This window comes from Quercus lobata, chromosome 2 (genome assembly GCF_001633185.2).
Source record: "Quercus lobata isolate SW786 chromosome 2, ValleyOak3.0 Primary Assembly, whole genome shotgun sequence".
Taxonomy (NCBI): Eukaryota; Viridiplantae; Streptophyta; class Magnoliopsida; order Fagales; family Fagaceae; genus Quercus; species Quercus lobata.
The window spans coordinates 66,722,904-66,735,518 of record NC_044905.1 but is presented as its reverse complement, the minus strand read 5'-3'; the positions used below and the strand labels follow the sequence as shown (position 1 = coordinate 66,735,518).

The 12,615-nt window shown below is 37.8% G+C and overlaps 1 pseudogene; it reads left to right on the top strand.

The window, feature by feature from the left end:
- Nucleotides 1-10,831: 10,831 nt before the first annotated feature.
- LOC115968742 lies at nucleotides 10,832-12,410 on the top strand (annotated as a pseudogene).
- The last annotated feature ends 205 nt before the right edge of the window (nucleotides 12,411-12,615 follow it).

The window sequence follows — 12,615 nt, the reverse complement described above, 5'->3', positions numbered from 1 at the left end:
CACAGAGTCTCCACAATTTCTCCCCCTTTTTGTCATGATTGACAAAGGGTACAAGAAGGTAGAATGCTTCACCCGAGTGACATAAAAATGATCAAGGATGATCAAGGGGGCACAAGAAATCCATATAAATGCATGAATGTAATAAAACAAGATGCTATGGATGACAAGAGAATAGAAGGATGCAAAACACACACACACACACACACACACACTAAACAAGTCTAACCAATTTTATATTTCAAAAACAAGTCAAAACAGTTTAGTGAGCATACATTAACACATGTAAAACCTTGTGATGGCCAAATCACATTGTACCCAACATGCATCAAGAGTAGCAAAGAATATTACATGTTGTGTGTGAAAAACATCGCAAGATTGCATAAGTGTATACATATTATGATGATTTGAGATATGAGAAAATCACTTTAACTCACACACAATCATAACTGCTTAATAGGGACTATCACATTCGAGGTACATCCTATAACTCCAACATCTCCTAGAATACACGCTTGCAATCATATTTAAAGCATTTTGATCTTTTAGCTTTTTATTTTCTTTGCATATTTTTCTTTTAAGCAAATCATGCATGGGCATATAAGAGAGAGAAAAGAAATACCCAATGATGGTAAGCATTTGACATTCCAATTTTGCTATGCCAAAGTACACAAATGTCATTGGCACTACACTTTTGCTATGCCGAAGCATACAGGTTTCATATTATGATTGACGGGCAATAGTGGTGAGATGGTTATTTATGCCTTGCTCTTAGGATTTTTTAGTCCTACCCGTCAAAAAGAGTGATACGAGTGGTAAGTACAAGAGATAACTTAATCTTACTCATCACAAATAAGAGCCACAAAGCTCACTTGCTTAGTTGTGCATAAAGATGCTTATCTAAGCTATAGGAGATACAAAATTTAGAAAACATTTTTTCAATGGCCATCCAAGGTACAAAAGTACCAATGTACACAAACACACAATGTTTTTGTATTTTTCTAATTTTTCCTTTTTCTTTTTATTTTGAAAACAAAACAAAATAAAAACTAAACAACCAAACAAAAAAAGACAAACAACATGAAAGCATGAAAGAAATATGCATATGCATGAAGGCATGATAGAAAGGTGCAGATGCATGAAAGCATAATTCCAAAAGAGATAAGAAAACAAGCAAAGAGAATCCTGCTTTAGATAGAAAGAATTAAAGCAGAGGACAAATAGAAAAGACAATTAAGTCTTAGGCTTCTTTCTCACCCACGCAGCACGAGTCTTTGGCTGTGAAGATGAAAAGGCACGTGTCCTAATATGTCTACTAAAGGACATAGAAGAATTAAAATTCTCCTGAAATTGAGTTAAAAAGCTCAAAGCTTTTAATAACTCTCCAAACAAAGGTGTACGTCCATGAGAGGAAACTTGTGACCGTTTGGACAATTGCTTATGAGAAAACAACTTAAAGCAATTAGGACGAATGTATCCAGAAACACCACAATGGTGACAACATGAGTAGTTTTTGAACTGCTATGCTTCCTAGAGGGAGGTCTAACCTTAGAGGTTGACAGAGACCTCAACTTAGGAAAATTTGGCCTAATATGACCAACAATATGACAATGATGACAAGTGGGGACAAAATCAAAATTTTTATTCAACCTAGGAGGAGTTTTAGACATAGGTTTAGAAACTTCAGCGTTAACATCAGAATTTTTACCTTTGTCTATCCTAGCAATATTAGCCTTCAACTCTTCATTCTTCCTTTTAAATGGAGGAATATAAAAATCTTTTGAGTTGGGCTCAACAAGTTTGGCATTAGTTAAATTTTCAACTTCAGTTTTAGATTCAACTAGTTGCTCTTCCAAACTCTTAATTTTTTCCTCTTGAGATGAAATTTGATTTTTAAATTTCTCATTCAAATTATTGGCTTCATCCAATTTTGCAATCAAATCATCCTTTTCAAGCTTGACCTTTTTAAATTTAGCTTTTAATTTTGTAGAACATTCAAGAGATATCATACAAAAATTATAAAGCTTGCAATAGGCATCTTGAACATCATCATCATCATTCAACACAAGATCATGCAAATCAAAGCAATCAAGAGTTTCCATGACAACGGGGGTCAAGGATCACACTCAGAAAATTAATCCAATCAGAGTGTACCCACTCTGATACCACTTGTTGGGAAATTTAGACTCTGGTTGATAGAATTAACAAGTTTTAAACCCAAGTTATTAATTAGATTTATTATGAATAAAACTTGTTAAAACAAACAAACATCAATATCATGTCAAAATCATGCAGCGAAAAAATAAATAAGACAAGATATGATAACCCAAGAAAAACCAATGAAACAAACTAGTTTCACAATAAAAAACCTGGGGGAAACCTTCCCGAAAAGCAATTGAAATTTCAAATAATGTAAAAACACCCTTGAACGTTTAGACCCCCAATTTACAAATTAACCAATTCAAGCTTTATGTCAAACAACTAGTGTGTGGAAAATGAACAAAAGCTATAAAACAGAATTGGAAAACTATCTAAACCAAATTAAAATCACAACCCATAGCAGATAATAAAAGACAAAGATAAAAGGGAAGGAAGATGCAAACACAAGGACAACACGCGATGTGTTATCGAAAAGGAAACCGAAGCCCTCGGCGTAAAACCTCTCCGCCGCCCTCCAAGCGGTAAACAATCCACTAGAAAATGTAGTTGGGATACATGGACAACAATAAATCCTCCAAGCCTAATCTACCCAGTGCACCTAAGTCCTCCAAGCTTCTTACTCCAACGAGGTTGCGCCGAACCTATTTCTTTTCTACCATCCCGGATTCCGCTACTTGACCATAGCATCAACCAATATAAATTGGTTCCTTCCTAACTGCTTCCTAGAACACCAAATAGCTCTCTCACAGTAATAGAAATTGTGAGAACAAGGTTTTGGTAAAATGCCTCTCAAGGATTTGACAATGGAGAGGAAGAAAGTTGAGGAATTTGAAGAGACTCTTATGTAAAGATTATAGATGAATCAATCTTGTTTTACTCTAGAATTTCTCTCTCAAAATTCTCTCTGGAAGCTCTCTTTCATTTGTGGGTATGAGGGGTATTTATACTGGGTGAGAAGAGAATGTAAAACGTCAGGTTTTTCAAAACAGGGGTGGCTTGCGGCTTGGCCTCGCGACTTGACTGAGTCGTGAGATCTAGTCACGAGATAACCGTATGGCCAGTTGTCCTATTTTGTCCTGTAGTGCTCCAGCTAGCATGACTGTTCACTTTCTGGCATGCTTGGCACGTGTGCTGCATCTAGCGGCTTACAGCCGCGAGTCACCCGCGAGATCAAGCTGCGAGTCTCTGTTTTCTTGCACACTCTTGAGCATTCAATACTCTATCTCACTCACTACCCTTACAACAAACCCACCTAAATACAGGGCTACTAAATGCTGAAATACAAGCAAATTTGGCACGGAATAAAGCCAACAAGATGGTTGATTAAATTCAACCTTACAGCAATCCACTATAGTAAAGAGAAGTTTCAGATCTAGTACAAAACCTTTGTCCCTAGACTCTACAATCCCTGCAGATGAACTCACAACAGAAACCTTCTACCGCTTCAGAACCTCTGAACTCTTCAATATATGAACGCTACCCTTTGATGCATGAATCCCAGTACGTGACTAACCAATTGCGAGGATCCCAGTACACAACTTAATCACCAACTAGAAGAAGATTGTTGGCTGCAAAGTTCTTTACTTCATCAACAATGAAGATTAAGAAGCACTTGGTTACAAAACCCTAAGGCGCAAATGCGCAGTAACTTCTTTTAGAGAGAATAAGGCATCGGTCACCTTTTGCATATGTTCTCCTTGTATTCTCTTATGTGAAGGCCTTTAAAATAAGCTTTATATAGGTCTAGGGTTGTGAGAAAAGAAACCCTACACAAATACAAAAACTTGGGCTGAAAATCAGATTTGGAAATCTGAATTCTCGTAACCTTGATCGATCAGGAGGTGTCAAGGAGGTGTAGAGCTTTAAACTTCGACAGATACAGCTATTGAGGAGACAGGAGCTTTCTCGATCGATCCACCAGCTATTGAAAGGTGTCGAGATTGCGATAACAATCAACTGAAGAGCTCGATAGATAGCCTAGCTGTCGAGAGGTGTCGAGCAACTGTCGAGCTATCTATCCGCAGGTGTCGAGCCATCTGTCCAACTTTAGTGAACAACTTTTCTTCACTTTTTTCTTGGTCCAATCTTCATGGCTTTAATACTAGACTTAAACAATGTGTTTCTTGAAGTATTAAATACATCATAGATCTACCCAAATACAAGTAAAGTGCATTTTGTCAAAGGATTAGTCAATTACATAAAATAGTGACATATGTTCCTAATAGGTAAATCACATATGTCCTAACACTTTGATCTTTCTCTCTCCCAGCCAATTGAGTGCTTTGGAATGGGGCTTGGTCTAGATTAGGTTCTCAAGCTTGACCATAGAGCTTTTATGGTTGGGTGAAGGCGGGGAGATTAGTTTGGACGATGGGTCGATTGGATTCGTGGGTTTTGTATCGGTTGTTGATAGGCGTTGTGTGTTGTTGTGAAACCCCAGATTGGTGGTGGTTGTGGATTGGTTTGGATTCACGGGTTGTGATCGGTTGTTGGAGGGTGTTGTGAAACACAAATCAGTTGTTGGTGGGTGTTGTAAAACAAATATAGATGGTTGGTAGCTGGATGAGTCACAGAAGTGAGAGAATTAGAGAGGGAGGTGTTGGTAAACGGCAGCTTGTATTGATTTAGTTGTTATCATGGCATGGCTGGCGGCAACTAGGTTCTAGGTTTCAAAGTGAGTTTGGTGATTGAAGAATTGTGGGTTGTTGTATGTGGGTTTGGTGATGTATAACTTGTTAAAGGACCCAGCTTTGTGTTCATTATCTAGGTTTTTGCTATGTGTTCACTTTTTGGGTATATGTTAAGAAAGAGATGGAGAGTTTTAATAACATTGTGATTTTGGTTGCAAAGTTTGTTATCGATTTTTTTTTCTACTCAATCTGGGTTTTTGCTATCATCTTAGGCTCAGATTTTAATACCGGTGTGTGTGTGTTTGAGTTTGACACTGCAGCTGTCTATGTGTGTTTGAATCTATGAATGTTTTAGTACTAGTGCTTTTGATTTTGTTTTCTCTTCTTACTTGTGTGTTCTTCATTTAGATTGAGAAATAATTAATTAAGATCAAAGGATTCCAATGTCCAACCAGATGTGAATTTTTCTGGTTTTGAAATTTTTAGGGCTTGTGGATGTATGTTCTTACGGAAAAAAAATGAAAAAAATAAATTTAATTAGATTAATGTTTATTTTATTTATTTTTTGACCTAGCTTGTTAAAAATTAATTTTTTATTAATTTAAATTTGACATGGAATTTTAAAAATGCCAAATATTTTTTAATAATATTTTAATGGCCATATCAGCACCATGTCTACAAACAGTGCACTCCTTCTACCACATAGGAGTTTTTCCATTAGTGGGTTGACAATAGGGACCAAAATAGAATTGATTTTCTTATTTTAGGGACTATATTAGTAGCAAAATCAATTTAGAGACCAAAATGGGAATTTACCCAAAATGTAGGGACCAAAAGTGTATTTTCGCCTTAAAATTTTAATGTTTCATACTCTTTCTCTCTCTGTGGCATGTGTGTGTGCTAGTGGCTATTATTTGGTTGACTCGTGTTAACCATGCACTATGGTTTATTTTTTATTTTTTAGATTATCTTTGGTTAGAAGCTAGCATAAAAGTGAGGTTTTACACCACCAATGAATAAACGCCACGTCATCACTTTGCTGAAAAATCAATACACATTAGCACTCACAATCATAACTCAATTAAACCTTACAATCCTTAAAGACGAATTCAAGACAGACCTGAAGAGCTAAACGCCTAAATCCTAAATCTCATTTCCTCCTCCCTGTACCGAAGCTCCACCCCACCACATACAGCGCCGCACTGAACCTCAAGGTGTGTTCTTTTATGATTTGTTATTTCCCCAAATTTTGAATTCTGAAATTTTAATGGGTTTGAGTTATTTTTTGGATATCAATCACTTGATTTGGTATGGGTTTTGTTGATTTGGTATGGATTTTGCTAGATTTTGGTATTTTCACGAGTTTTGATTGGATTCTTAAATGATAGGTTCAAACCCTAAAAAAAATATGATTTTTTTTTTTTTTTTTGTAGCCTAGGTTCTTATTAATTTTTTATTTTGCTGTGCTTCGTTTTTAAGTTATGAAATTTTTTTGAGGTTTTCTATGTATTGTGGATCCCCTGTATTGCTTTGCCCATTGTTCTTTTAAAAGGATTCATTTAGTTAGTAGAATTGTTCTTTATGATGTACATTAGTTAGCCATATAGGTTGATTAAGTCAATCAGGGCATGTGACCATTTACAGATAAGAGTAAAAGGTATTGAGGTCAAAATTCAAAACTTGCAAAACATGGGTTTCTGCACAATATTTGTGGACTAGTAGAACCTATAGTTTTATGTCACTTTTAGTTCTCCGAATCACAACCCCAACAATTAGCAAAAGCCAAACCATCAACAAGACTATATTGAAGAGTACACATTATTGTAACTGAGAGGGCTATAAGTATTTTATTTAAGCAGAATAATTAAAATATAGGAAAGATTCTGCCTATATTCTTAGTTCATTAGTCCCATCATATCAGGACAACCAGTTGGGTTTATCACAGGTGGCCTCGCATGTTAGCTTACTGGGAGTCTTTCAGTAAACTCAGTCTTGCTTCCAAAATTTGTTACAATGGCATCTGCATTGGCAAATCTATGTTAGGCCTAGGGGGCAAAATTCTAATAAAATCTTGTGTGTGCGTGTGTGTATTAAGTATGTATAATTTTATTTTATCAAATTTTTGATGGACAAATACTTTTAACAATTACCAAAAGTTTATCATATCCAAATTGATGTACTTGCTCTGTTTAAATTTCTTTTCGTTTGTACGTTTTTAGACCCCTTAAAACACAAGATGTTTAACCTAGTTATTTAGCCAAGTGATTACTTAGATAAATTATTCAAATCTAGGTTAATACATTCAAATCATATCATGTAAGTAATGCAAAATATAAAAAACACACAATATGATAACCCAGGAAAACCAAACCGGTAAAAAATCTAAGGAGGATTTAACCTAGCTATTCTCAAGGTAAAACAGATCCACTATAAAGGAATTGAAGTTTGTACAATAAGACTTAGACCACTAACATCCTATTGCTACCTCATGTAGAAAACTTACTACCACAACCACGTGACAACTTCGAGTCCACGGACTACTTCTTTCCTTGATCAATTGCAACCACAATTACTCCCACTTGTGACTTTGAGACTCCACTCAAAGGTTTTAGATCTTCTTTAAATTCTTTATGTAGCAACTGAAGCGATCACCAAGTTCTTAACATGAATCTTGATCTTGATAACCCTAAGTGTGTATAAAGGTAAACACCTCTAGATCTCACAAGAGATTCAACACACAGAACATCAAAAGACTTCTAAAATGTAGCTAGGTTTTTCTTTTTATACTTGGAGTAAAACATAAAACCTTACACATCAAACAGGCTTGGGCTGAGTTGGAAATTCTGTAGAAAAAATAATCTGCACGAGGTTCAATCAATCAAGTCTAATTTTCGATCGATCGAGCCTTACAAATTTAGTCTTGTAAATTCTGCAATCACTCGATTCCAACTTTACACATAAACACACTTTGAGAGAGCCTAACCTAGACTCTATATTTTGATCATGGTTTGCCAACATAATACATAATAAATTTCTAATACATTTAGTTCCTAAAGTCTTAGAACCTAACATCGTTTAAATTTTCTAAAGTCTGCATACTATATCCTTAGTATCCTATATTATGTTGGATTGACCATTGGTTGATTTTATGTTAATTCAAACTTCCCAAGATTCTCTCGATCATTTAGGATATAGCATTTACTTCCAAACACCTGGAAATACTTCACTTTTGGCTTCTTCCCATTCCATATCTCATAGGCAGTCTTCTTTGTACCAACTCGAAAGAAAATCCTATTGCCAATGTGACACGAGGTGTTGACAGCTTCTCACCAAAATCTTTGAGGTATTTGCTTGTTAAGCAACATGACTCTTGCCATCTCCTGAATCACACGATTTTTTCTCTCTACCACTCCGTTTTGTTGTGGAGTTTTGGGAGCTGAAAATTCTCTTTTAATTCCATTCTTCTCACAGAAGGACTCGAATCTTGCATTCTCAAATTCCCTCCCATGATCACTTCTAACTTTGGCTATCGGAATCCCTTTTTCGTTTTGTAGTTTCTTGCACAGAATCTCCAACCTCTCACAAGCCTCTGATTTTTCTCTAAGGAAATCAACCCAAGTGTATCTTGAGTAGTCGTCCACAATAACCATAATGTATCTCTTCCCCCCTAGGCTTTCAGTTCTGGTAGGCCCCATTAAATCAACATGAAGTAACTCCAAGCACCGAGAGGTGGCTATCACATTCACCTTGTGATGACTTGCCTTAGTTTGCTTCCCCATTTGACACGCACCACAAACGGTCTTCTTCACTTTTCCAAACTTAGGAAGTCCCTCGACTGCTTCAAGTTTTGAAACTTTTGCTACTTGTTTGAAGTTGGCATGCCCAAATCTGTGATGCCACAGCTCCAAAGTATCCACACGAGCACTTCTACAAGATATGGGTGTCGTGGGAACTATTCCATAACAGTTATCTGTAGTCCGATTTCCTTCCAAATCCTGAATCCCCTCTTCATTGATGATCAAACATCCCTTCTTAGAGAATTGTACCAGAAAATCATCATCACAAATTTGAGTGATGCTCAGCAAATTCGCCTTCAGCCCTTTTATGTACAGCACATCTTTCAACAGCGGCAAACCAGGTATCTCAATGGTTCCTTTGCCTAGGACTTGAGCATGACTTCCATCACCAAAGGTCACATAGTCACCGACCTTTTCTTTGAGTGTCTTAAACAGAGACTTATCCCCTGTCATATGGCGAGAACACCCACTGTCAAGATACCATAAACATGCATTAAACACCTTCAATGAGGTATGCACAAATAGGTTCACATGTGACAGACATTCTTGATCTTCAAACACAAACTCATCATCAGTTTTCATGCTTCTTTCAGTTTGATTTTTCATTTTCAGATTCTCAATCATCTCACACAACATTCTATTCTTTCTTTTATATTTCTTAATCAATGATTTAGATTCAGATATGCTATTGTATAAGACATGATTCTGTTTTTCAAGATATTCCAGCATGTGAACAAATACTCTAGCATGTTTCTTAGTTTTTAACAACTCTACAAGATCATCAGTAAGACACCTTTCAGACATATGCATAGAGTCATTTTCACAAACACTTAAGCTACAATTCAGCATGGCATAATCCAAAACAATCAGCCACAACACAGGGGTCTAGGATCACACTTAGGTAATAAAACCACAACAAGTGTACCTGCTCTAATACTAATTGAAAGTTCAAAAACATGTACAAAACACCTTTGAACGTTTAGAGCCCCAAATTACAACTTAACCAATTCAAGCAATATGTCAAACAACTAGTGTGCGAAAACTTAACATATGCTATAATATGAAATTGGTTAAAAACTATCTAAGCCATAACAAAATAAAACCACAGCAGATAATATAAAGGCAAAGATAGAGAGGAAGGAAGATGCAAACACAAAGACAACACGCGATGTGTTATCGAAGAGGAAACCGAAGCCCTCAGCGTAAAACCTCTCCGCCGCCCTCCAAGCGGTAATCAATCCACTAGAAAATACAGTTGGGATACAAGGACAGCAATAGACCCTCCAAGCCTAATCTACCCAGTGCACCTAAGCCCTCCAAACTTCTTGCTCCAACGAGGTTGCGCCGAACCTTTTTCTTTTCTAGCTTCCTGGATTCCGCTACTAGACCGTAGCATCAACCAATGAAGATTGGTTCCTTCCTAACTGCTTCCCAAAAATCCAAACAGCAGTCTTACAATGATGATGATGGTGAGAGCCTGGTTTGGTATAATGCCTCTCAAGGATTTGACAATGGAGAGGAAGAGAGTTGAGGAATTTGAAGAGACTCTAAGGTAGAGATTGTAGGTGAAACAATCTGGTTTTTCTTTAGGGTTTCTCTCTCAAAATTCTCTCGGAAGCTCTCTTTCAATCGTGGGTAATAGGGGTATTTATACTGGAGTGGGAGAGGAATGTGAAACGTCAGGTTTTACAAAACAGGGGTGGCTCGCGGCTTGACCTCGCGGCTTGACTAAGTCGCGAGATCCAGTCGCGAGATAACCGTATGGCCAGTTGTCCTGTTTTGTCCTGTAGTGCTCCAGCTAGCATGACTATTCATCTTCCAGCATGCTTGGCACGTGTGCTGCTTCTGGCGGCTTGCAGCCGCGAGTCACCCGCGAGTCCCAGCCGCGAGTCTCTGTTTTCTTGCACACTCTTGAGCAAACTTCACTCTATCTCACTCACTACCCTTACATCAAACTCACCTAAATACAGGGTTACTAAATGCTAAATTACAAGCAAATTTGGCACGGAATAAAGCCAATTAGATGGTTGAATAACATATCACTGTTATCTTACTTGGAGATTGCCAGTGGACTCGGGGTTCAAATACCTCGTAAGACTCCACTTCTGCAAAATCCAACCGGAGGTAAAGCAGAGAAGTAACCATGGGTTCCGAATTTCAATAAGAAATAAGACACTGGAGATTTCTGTTGATGTTATCACTTGGAGCGGTGGGTAAGGCATTCCGGTATATAGGGACTATGTTGTGATGATACCAAATAAAACGAGTAATGGTAAGAGCCCTCTCTTTATAGAGCTTCGTCCTAATGCTAATTCAAGCTCTGGTTATTCTGATGCTATCCTCAATGGTCTCGAGTTGTTCAAATTGAATAACTCTGATGCCAATCTCGCGACTCCCAATCCTGAAGTTCCACACCCCCCTTCCCCTTCCCCGCTCAAATCACCTGCCCCACAACCACTACCTTACAAGAATTCCAAGAGCGGCACAAAATCAGTAATCTTAATTGAAGCCACTGTAGGTGTTATATCTGTCATATTTCTCTTGGGCTTAACAATTATCTGGCGAAGGATGAGAACAAAGTCCATCAAAAGTGAAACACCGCCAATTCTACAAGCTGTCGGCCGTCGGTTCACTCTCCAAGAAATCAAGACTGCCACGAACAACTTTGACCGGGACCTTATCATTGGAAAAGGCAGCTGTGGTTATGTATTGAGAGGTTACATCGATCATGAACACACCCCAGTTGCGATCAAGGTTTTCGGGCCAACTTCAAGTCAAGGGTTTCGCGAATTTCAGACAGAAGTCGAAATGCTTTCAAGGCTTCGCCACCCCCACCTGGTATCTTTGATAGGTTACTGCAATGATGAACGGGTCATGATCATTGTATATGAGTTAATGGCTCACGGAGCACTGCATGATCATCTTTACAACACAGATAATCCTCCATTGTCATGGAAGCAGTGGTTGGAGATTTGCATTGGTGCTGCTCGGGGAATATTGTACCTTCATGAAGGTGAGGAGCACGCAATCATACACCGCGATGTCAAGACTAGCAACATTCTTTTGGACCAAAATTGGGAACCCAAAGTTTCGGACTTTGGGATTTCAAGATTGGGCCCTTCAAGACTGTCAATGAGCCACGTCACTACTGATGTGAAGGGAACGTTTGGGTATATGGACCCTGAGTATTTTTGGACCAGCCATTTAACTGTAAAGTCTGATGTTTATGGGTTTGGGGTGGTGTTGTTTGAGGTGCTGTGTGCTAGACAAGCCGTGGATATGGGCCTAAATGATGGGCAACAAAGTTTGGCATATTGGGCTCATTCGTGCTTTGAAGAAGGTACACTTGACAAGATCATTGATCCTCGTCTGATTGATCAAATATCACCAGAGTCTTTGAAGATGTATGCAAATATCGCATATAAATGTGTGTGTGAAGTTAGAGATCAAAGACCCAAAATGGTTGAAGTGTTGAGGGCTCTTGAGTTTGCAAAGGAGTTGCAAGAAATTGCTGATGATGGAGGCCACGGGGTCATGATTAATGAGGAAGAAAGGTGAGATGGGGCAATCATGTCCAACATTTTGGAACAGAAGTACATCACATAAAGAGCTTCTTAGATTTTTAAGTGAGAAGGTGGGGCTGAAGTGGGTCAAATCACCAAAGCTAGGTTGTTTTTTTGCAGCCTCTTGAGTACAATGCCTTGCCACGTATTGAAGTGCAATTGCCGGATCTAAGTAGGTGCGGACCATATACCACACCGGAGAAATTTGTAATTGAAATCCCTAAAGTTGAAGAACCATAATGCTACAAATGCTTTCACTTTCACTTTTCTTTCTTTCTTTTTTTTCTTTTTTTGTTTTTTTTTTTTTTTTGCCAGACAGTGGTTCAATTTAAAAAAGAAAAAAGAACAATAGGATCAATAATGCAAGCACTCTGGTTGCTTTTTGGTTGACAAGGCAGCTTGAAGAAGTGGACATACTCTTGTACCTTTTGCTCAAAGAAAGAACTATATTAAACGAACCACAAACCA